The sequence below is a fragment of the Triturus cristatus genome, chromosome 6 (assembly GCF_964204655.1).
Source record: "Triturus cristatus chromosome 6, aTriCri1.1, whole genome shotgun sequence".
Lineage (NCBI taxonomy): Eukaryota > Metazoa > Chordata > Amphibia > Caudata > Salamandridae > Triturus > Triturus cristatus.
Window position 1 is genome coordinate 378,042,488 of NC_140589.1, and position 10,234 is coordinate 378,052,721.

Here is a 10,234-nt window from a genome sequence, read left to right on the forward strand (position 1 = left end):
CCAACCCTTTTCCAGCCAGAGGGCCACGCAAGCTCAGCAGTCTCTGCGGGCCGTGGAATACGTTCACCCTGACCCCGCGGGTCGGGAGGCCATTGATCTATCCATGTCACAACCCCCTCCTCCACTGCAACACCTTCCGATCCTCCAGGATCATCTACAGCCAGTTGGTGGCAGAGTACGCCATCATCTCCACCACTGGCAGGATATCACGTTGGACAGGTGGGTGTTGCAAATAGTCCAAAGGGGTTACTCGGTTCCCTTTAAGACTACCCCGTCATCCATGCCTCCAGTATACAATGGCTGACGGAGGATCACCTTGCCTACTCCGCGAAGGTAGTCAAGACTCTCTTGGTCAAGGGAGCTATAGAGAGGTTTTGCGGGGACAGAAGTGGACTGTGCTTGTTATTCTCGTTACTTTCTGGTCCCAAAGCAAGATGGAGGCCTTCGTCCTATCCTAAATCTCAGAGCCCTCAACTACTTCCTCAAAAAGGAGAAGTTCAAGATGCTCACCCTCGCTCAGGTCCTGTCTGCTTTGAACCCAGGAGACTATATGGTAGCGTTAGACTTGCAGGATGCCTATATTAATATCCCCTTCCTGCCTGCCCATTATCGCTACCTGCGGTTACGGTGGGCACATGCACTTTCAATTTGCAGAGCTCTCCTTCAACCTCACCAGCTCCCCGGGGGTGTTTACAAAGGTGATGGCGGTGGTAGCGGAGATCAGTGGTTCCAGTTTTCCCCTATCTCAAAGACTGGGACAGTTGTTGAAGTTGGGCTTGCCCCAAACAGTTGTTCTCAACCTTCAGACTACGGCGAACTTCCTGCATTCGCCGTGGTTCACTATCAACGTGCCAAAGTCACACCTGACTCACTCTCAAATGCTTCCTTTCATTAGAGTGGTTCTGGACACGGTGCCGTTTTGAGTCTATCCTACTGAATGGCGAGTCCAGAAAATTCAAGCTATGATACCGATGTTTCGGCCTCTAGCTTAGATTTCGGTGAGAATGACTCCAAGGCTGTTGGGCCTCTGGCATCCTGCTAGTGACTCATGCACGGTGGCACATGTGGGCTCTGCAGTGGCATCTGAAGTTCCAATGGGCACAGCATCAAGGAAATCTTACCGCCTGGTTCAGATTTTAGAGGGCACAGCGAGAGACATGCGGTGGTGGCTAACAGACCACGATTGGTTCAAGGGCAGACCCCTCTCCCTTCCTCACCCAGATCTCACAGTAGTGACGGATGACACCCTTCTGGGATGGGGCGGCCATCTGGGAGATGTGGAGATCAGAGGACAGTGGTCTCCAGCAGAAGCCTAGCTCCATATTAATCTATTGAATCTTTGGGCGATCTGACTGGCACTGAAAGCCTTTTTACCGTCAGTAAAGGTAAGGCTCATACAGGTGTTCATGGACAACACTACCGCCATGTGGTACTGCAACAAACACGAAGGAGTGGGGTTGTGGACTCTGTCAGGAGGCCCTCCGTTTATGGACTTGGCTGGAAACGACATGGCGTTTCCCTGGTGGTTCAACACCTGGCTGGTTCTCTAAACCCCAGGGCAGACAAGCTCAGCCTAAGGTGCCTTGTGGATCACGAATGGTGTCTCCATCCGAAGGTGGCACAAGGTCTCTTTCAGTAGTGGGGAGAGCCTTAGTTAGATCTGTTCTCCTCTGATGCGAACATGCAATGTCAGCAGTTTTGCGCTTTAGAGTTTCCAAGCGGGTCTCGCTCGGCAACGGTTTTTGCCGCGAGTGGAGCTCAGGTCTCCTTTATGCCTTTCCGCCCATACCACTTCTGCCCAGAGTGCTCAAGAAGATCAGTAGCGACTGGGCACAAGTCATTCTTGTGGCTCCAGACTGGGCACGGACGGTTTGGTATCCCGAGTTTCTAGACATGAGCATCGATATCTTGATCAGGTTGCCTCTTCGGAAGGATCTTCTGTCACGGCGGCAGAGGAGGGTTTTCCACCCAAACCTGTCCACTCTCCGCCTCTTTGCGTGGAGATTGAGTGGCGACAGCTGACATCTTTCGACTTCCCGCCCGAAATCTGTGAGGTTATTTTGGCAGCCAGGCATCCCTACACACAATCGGTTTATGCCTGCCGATGGAACACATTTTGTAAATATTGTACCGACCGGTCTATTGACCTCCTGTCTGCTCCCTTATCTGCAGTCCTTCTGTTTATACTTTCCTTGGCCCAGCAGGGCTCTGCTCTGCACACATTGAAGGACTGTCTTTCTCTTTTCAAATCACCTCTTGTGCAGAGATTCTTGAAGGGGTTACCCCACTTGTTTCACCTTTTATTATGCTTATACCTAGGTTAAGTGAAAAAGAACCACAATATGTATTTATAAAAATAGGTATTTATTATAAGACACTCACTAACACATAACCATATCTCCTACCCGGAGATATAACACAATGCACACAATACTTAGCAATACAAACTGGTAAGTAGCCCTAATATACAATGGTTGCCAGGGGGAGACCACACCATATTCTAAAATAGAAGAATGCGAATCACGACTCGAGTCAAGAATGTACCCAGAGAACTTAGAAACGCTGGGGACCCAAGAAACCATCCGAGGCAAGTACCCAGGAACCCGACAGAGGCCGTGTGCAGTGTAGGAACACGACCACGTACTCAATTCAAGTCAATGAGTAAGTCGCGGTTGCAATTTTTAAGAAGGACACTTCCCACTTCTTGGAAGACCGAAGGTTGGCGAGCCACCCCACCCATGGATGCCCTAGGAACCAGGATACTTATACCAGGGAAGCCAGGCATATAGATGTGAAGTGGCGTCGCAAACCGCAGTCGAACCCAATGGAGGATTTCAGGAAGATGCCGCTGTTGCAGAAGGTGAAAGTGTCTGGTGGAACCCAAAGGTAGATTCAAGTTGAGAAGTACCTGCAAGCAGAGGAGACAGTCTATTCCACTCGGGAGTGACCAGGGGGCACAAGAGGGGAATGCCCACCAATGTCAGGAGATGCAGGAGAGTTGACTATGACCTTGGAGCTGCAACTGTGTGGACAAGGCGACGCTGTGGAAGACCAGGAGCCATTCATGAGCTGTCCCATGCTGGATGACGAGAGCAAAAGGGTCGATGTCAGTCGGGAGCACCAACAAGCCTTGGCAACCACAAATAACGTGGTAAGCTAAAAAGGTGCAGAGTTAGGACCAGCAAGGTCCAAGGGACTCGCCACAAACCGGTTAGTCGGAGTAGGCCCCGAGAAATCAGGGTAGCCCACTGGAATCAAAGAACACCCTTGAGAGGCCCCACATGCCGGAGGCACAGGAGTCGCAAGAGGACCTCAAGCAGCTCACCAAAGATGCAGGCCCACGGTGCAAGAGTTGCGGTGAGGATGAAGATCCTGGTCGTAGGAGATGCTTGAGGCTAGAGCTTCTTGGAGCCCAAAGATCTCTGGCGAAGACAGCCAACAAGCCTTGGCGACGGCAAGTCGACGCGGGGTTAAGGGGTTTGGCCCCGTCGGCTTTGACTAGGGATACTGGCCTCAAACTTGGTGTAAGGACAGCGCAGACCTCCAGGGAGTTGCAGAACCACCACCTGTGTTGCTGAGCCTTTCGAAGTCCGTAGGAGCCCAGGAGCAGCAGACTGATTAGCTGTGTTGCGGTGCCTGCAGATGCAGGAAAGTGACTCCTTCACTTCAAGGGAGGTTCCTTCAGGTGTTTTGGGTGTCCACAGGCCTTGGAAGGATCCTGTATGGAACATAGGCACAGATGTTGCAGCAGACTTACAGGATAATGAGACCAGGAGCAGCAGGAGTCTTCCCAGTTGCAGTCTTGGTGTCCAGTTGAAGTCCAGCGTAGTCCAGAGCACGCAGACGGTCAAAGATGAAGTGGTGTCTTGATCTGAATCTTGTCCCACGACGAATCTAGGGACCCATTAACAGGTAAGTCCTTTAATACCCTAAGGAAAGGGTTGGGACGATTCTGGGGTCCCTACCAGAGAAGGGGCTGGACAGTGGGGAGGATACTCCCATGTCCTTTGTCCAGTTTCGTGCCAGAGCAGGAGCCAACAGCTCCCTGAACTGGTTTGAACTGGAGTATGCAAGGAGGGCACCAAAAGTGCCCTTCGCACAGTCTCAGTGGCACGGGCAAGTGCCACACCTTTCCTTAATACACTAAACCATGTCTGGGAGGTGGTCACACTTCCCTGTGACAGGATATCTATATTTCTGCCTTCCCCTGCACAAGCTTGGCTCAGCAACAGGAGGGCAGAAACATGTCTCTGGTCTGCAGCAGCCCTAGCTTGCTGTCTTCTTCTGGAAAACTGGTACCGGGAGCACTGAGGGCGTCCCGGAGGAGCTTTATAGTTCATGGAATCATACCCCCACACTGTTTACGGTGTGGGGGTGTGATTCCAACAAGTTTGATGCCAAACATGACAGGGTTCGTTACAGCCAGTTTAGAGATGGTCATCATGTAATGACGCGTGGCCACTCTATATGTCGTAATGGCTGATGCACTTACAACCCGGGTAAATGGACTCCAAAGGTTGTGGGTTTGTTCTGCTCATGCAGGGGCATAAACACACTTAGAACGAAGCACCCTGCCTTCATGATTAAAAGGCCTGCCTTAGGGGTGACTTATAGGTTTTAACTGTAGTGACCCAGCTTACACAGGCTGCGATGGCTGGCCTGAAGTCACAATTTGAGTGGTCTCTCATGGGTGGCATAGTGCATGCTTCAGCCAATGGGAGACCCCTAGTTTACCTATGCACTGGGTACCATTTACTAGGGACTTCTAAGAGTACACCAGTAGCCAATCTGGGGTGTACCTAAGTACTTACCATAGTCCATTTAGGGGAGAAAGCACAGAATCTGGGGTCCTGATAAGGAGGATTCCAGTCAGACTAGTTAGAAACAGCATAACACCAGGCAAAAAGTGGGGGTGACCATGAAAGCAGATTCTACTTCCCTGCATCATTCTACCTCGATCGAACCAGAGAGTTCCGGGTGGATGACCAACTCTTAATAGGGTATGTGGGTGCAAAGTGGAGTGGTGTGGCTCACTGGTTAGAGGGGGCAGATCTGTAAGCAGAGAATCGGCCAGGGAGCAGGGTTCAATTCCTGACGCGGCAGGGTCGTGGACCTGGGTCAAAACGGACTTGATAATTCTCGCCTTGGTACCTACTCTAACCAGGAACACACTTGGCAACTCTGGGCATTAAGCTTGCCTCATCTCTACAACGGCCCCCCACAGACGCCGGGGATGCCTGGTTTCACCTTGGAGATACCCAGAAAGGGACCATCTCACAGGGATAGCCAGGACGGGTTCCCCAGCGGTCTATAGCGCCGGGACACTTCCGAGTAGCTGTGCGCTGTATAAATGAAAATAACATAACAAAGAAAGGGAGTGCTGTCCAAAAGAGGACTATATCGTTCTGGATTATCCAATGTATAAAGATCTGTTACCCCTTAGCGAAGAAAGATCCCCCTGAAGGGCTTAGAGCCCATTCCACCAGGGCAAAGGCGGCCATCACGGCTCTTCTGCTAGTGTTCCCGTTTCTGTTATCTGCCAAACAGCCACGTGGGCATCACTGCACACGTTCGCCAGACACTGCTGCCTGGATTCCCAGATTCACAAAGGAGGCCTGTTCAGTCGCTCTGTTTTGCAGGATTTTCTGGTCTAAACCTTTCTGCAGTCCCTCCTCTGGGGACGGTATTGCTTGGGTATCTGTTCAAAGGTAAGGAATCTGCAGCTAGATGTCTCTATCAGATGGACAAGTTACTTACCTTCGGTAACGCCTTCACTGGTAGAGACAAGATCTAGCTGCAGATTCCTTACCGACCTACCCATCCTCCCCGCACTGCAGAATTATTTTCGAGTGTCAGAGATGTTCCCCCTTCAGGACCCTAGCTGTTCATTTTTAACACACCAGGGTCAGTTACTTTATGGCTTTGCGCATCTGGCATGGAAAGTCGTGAAAAGTACCAACGTCAGCGCGCCTAAGTGGTGGTTATATTGACGACGGGGATGTCACGATGATGAACACAACGCCGATGACGTCACACGGAATCGACCAATGCCACCTACTGCTGCTAAGAAAAATATTTCGGATCCAGCCTGACGCCTGGAAGTTCAAAAGTAAGGACTCTGCAGCTCGATCATGTCTCTACTAGATAAGGCTTTTCCAAAGGTAAGTAACCTGTCCGTCATTTACAGACAGCACAATTTCCATTGAAATGGTCACGAAATTTGCACAGACATACAGTTTTACTGATAAAACTATATAAAAACACAAATGATAATGGTTTCAGTGAATAATTATTATTTCCACATCACCCAAGTAAAGTGTCTTGATTTGTTCTGATCCTATTGTATATGTTTCTATCACACTTCAAGTTCTTTATTTTTGATTTCCTAACTGCTGTATGTGTACAGTTCATTTACAGGTATTTTCATTTTGTTTTGTTACGGACAAAACACACTACAGCCTTTACTTTCACATGAAGTGTACCCCAGCAAGATTGTCACATATTTCACTTTATTTTTCTTTCTCTGACTGCAAAGTGAGAGGAGTTTCTTTATGATCCAGGCAGAAAAAGGCTGTGAAGGAAGACGTGAGGCAGCAGCTCCTTCAGGCTAGCTGAAAGGGTTGAGCTCCCCCACCCTATATATGTGGATAAGTCAGCATAGGCTCCAAGGGCAGAGGAACCCTGATCAGTGGGATCACCTTCCGGCTAGATGATATCTTTGAGGCCATTTCTGGCTTTCAAAGAACAAAGTTCCAGGGCCTTACAGTATTCCCCCTGACATGTGTTAGAACCACAGATTTGGGCCCCTCTACCCACCTAGGTTTTTAATGCCTTTGTTGAAGCCATTCTACCCAACTCATGGCCTGAAACGATTATTATCACAATTTTCAAAAAGAATGACAAAGGTGAGAGAGGGTCTATTTTTGATCATAGGGTACCCCAGGCCCGTTCTGTCCACACCTGGGGTATGAGACCCTTGTCCTTGCCCTACCAGCCTAATTTGTAGGCCATGTTAAATTGACCGGAGGGTCCTGTGTTACTATATAACAAATACCCTGGGCCATCCTTGTCACTCAGCAAAGAATGAACCCCTACGTAGGCCCTGCCAGCCTGATCTGTAGGCCTTTTGTTAAGTTGACCAGAGTTCTGCACCCATTTTACTGAACAGCAGGTCCTAGGCTTGTCTGACCACAATCCCTGCCAGCCTCTCTCAGCGCGGCCTCCTGCTCCAAACTAAAGATCCCCCACCCTACCCGTGTGCGAAGTTCACTGGCGCAGAGTTCACCGTTTCTCTATTCTGTCGACATATAGCACATCACATCCTGGGTCTGTACATGAGAAATACAGAAGTTCCCACCGCAGCTGCGTCAAGCTGGGGTGATGAATAACCCAGATACATATCCATATATGTATATTTAATTCCTTTGCATTACATATTTTCTGCTAGCCCTATGCAATTTACAACAAGCGCTTGGCCTTTCACCTAGTCTACGTTCCGCATTTAATAGGATAGACACGACACGTCTGATAAAATGTGCAGACCATGCACTTAGTGACGTGGGTAGAAGTGGCGTGAGATAACGTTACTGTAGGCACTTCTCATAGCCTTAAAATGTTCACACAGTCCTCGGCGGTCTACCCCACCCGTCTGTTAGTAGATGGCAGGCGGGTGTGGGTGCGCCCCAAGAGCTCTTGTTTTTTGTTTTTAAGATACAATTTAGCTTGCCAATATATTTGCTGTATATGCTATGTATGCTCTTTTGCTATGCTATTTTGTCCCTAAATTGGTGTTTTCGTATTGAGCATTTCATATTTATATTACATTTGCAAAGCTGCTTTCTTTTAGGTTTTAGGTAGGTATGTGAGTATTCTCAGTATTTTAAGATCAAGTGTGTTTTGCATTCTGGGAACATTTTCCTTGATGTAACTTACGTTTTTCATAATGCATTTATAAATGTGTCTGAGGTTTTCTGAAGTGTCTCTCTCCAATCGAGTTCAATGCCTTCTGATTCATGCGAGGTCACTATATTTGTATTTTGTATTTTTATGCCTTTGTCTTGCAGATTTTTGAAGTTGCACCTTCTTAATAAAACTGTTAAAACTCTCAGTATCAGTTTCCATGGCTCACATGTCTGTTTCCTTCATTTTTAGAGCGAGCGAGCGTTCCCAGACACCCCGGCTCAAATTAAGGTGCCCCTTTTGTCCCTAACTCACTCCCCCGATCATACGTGAAGGTTCCCTGAGCCCTGTGCTCAGCCCCCTGCCCTCTTGACCCTTAATAAATCTCCCTCCAACAAAGGAAATCACACCGGTTACAGACCAATTCCCCATATCTATTCAGTTGTTAACCCCTTCCATGCTCATGACGGAACGGTTCCGTCATGAGCCACGGTTGAGCTGTGCTCATGACGGAACCGTTCCGTCATGAGCCCGCCCGCGCTCGAACCCTTCAGCACCGCGGCGGAATTCGCCCAGCGCTGAAGGGGTTAAGGTGTCTGTTGTGTAATTCTTAATATGTGTTGACCTGGGCAGCAGGGAATAACATTTGACCAGATCTTCAAATTGATTTCCCGTCGGGTATGGGTACTATTGATCTGTGCTTTAACCTCTTCCTCATAATTAATAAGTACACTGTGAATCCGGATAAAAATATGGAACATTTTATGGACACTAGAGGTAGATCTCAGTATTGTGTATTTTCTTTAGGTATTTGTGTTTCCAAAGGTCAGATTCGCAACAGACTGCTCCTGCACCAAGTCCTTTCATATCAGGTGGTGCTCGGCAAGGCTGCATTTTGGTGCTGTTTTCATTTATCCTTTATAGTGTGTCTTGAGTCTGCTTTTTTGACTTATACGATAAATCTTGCTCGAGTAGGAAACCATTTTATCCTTCACCTTTGTATGTTGATGAACCTGTTCTTGTGGCCAGAACTGCTGTGGGTTTGCAGCGCCGCTGGATAATTTCGTAAAGTTTATGGATTCCTTGAAATGAACAAATAATTTTGCTAATTCTTTTGTAATAGTTGCTGACTAAACAAGTCCTGTGCTTTCTTTGTTCAAGACTATTTTTGAAACTCCCCAAATCGATTTCTGCCTGCATTACCCACAAGGAGCTGGGGTTATCTTATCTCGCCGACACTCTTGCACTTCACTCTTTAATCAGATGTTAATATCGACCAAACTAGAATTAGCTTTAAACAGAGAAATGATAAGACTGCCTAGGCATTGATCAAGCCATGCAGATTCCATGGTTTAAATATCTAAAACAATCTTTTGCAGCTTTGGGGCACTCTAATATGTTTGATACTCTGGCTACTCTATTGAAGGAAGATATTGACTGGACTAACAAGAACTTTCTTCCGGTTAAATCTCAAGAAAGAGGGCGGGAGTGGCTTCGCCTGGCTGCAAGATGGCCGCACCTTGAGTGGGCCTGGCCGGGTGGAAATATCCTTCAAAATCCGACGACTACCGGGGCACAAATCCACTGCAGCAGAGGATCTGCAAGTCTTAGCTACGCTGAGGCGGCAGAACAAAACAAACCAGCAACTAACTCCGGGTGAGCCGTGAAATCGCCCGCCACCAGAGGCCATAGTCAGCCCCGGAGAAGATCCTGCAGCGAGGGAGACCGCCACTATTGACACAATGAGGCTGCCAGTTCATGTGTGGACGAGACTAAAGCCCCCTCCCGTCTGGAGAGCCTGTCGACAACACCTGTAGCGGCGGCTATTGTGCCGGGGGCACCATCGGAACCCAGCTGTTGGGGCAGACTTGACTGTGCTAAGAAAACCAGCATGTAAGGCGATGAGGTGGGCGGAGCAGAGGCTGAGTCGAAGGCCTTAGCGGTGTGGTGACGGCCACCCGCGGTGCCTACCCGGCAGTGGAGCCGACGTGTGGTGCGGTGCGATCATGGCCATCAGCACGCTTGCAGCCAAAATCGGAGGACTGGTGCCAGACACAGCAGCGGAGACCTCGAGAGGCCTATACACAAGAGGTGCCCTAAGAGAGTCTGTGCCCCCCCTTATACATTATGTATAAAAGTGTGCTGACTGCTTGGACACCATCAATAGCAATGGGAAAACCGGATGCCAAGCAGCCCAAGCTTACATTTGAGGGGCACCACTATACCAGACAGGGCGAACCCGTCCAAGATACAGATGGTCAACAGACAGCCGAACCAGAGACACATGATGAAGACATGCCCTTGCTACTAACTGATGTCCAGTGCAGGCTAAAAA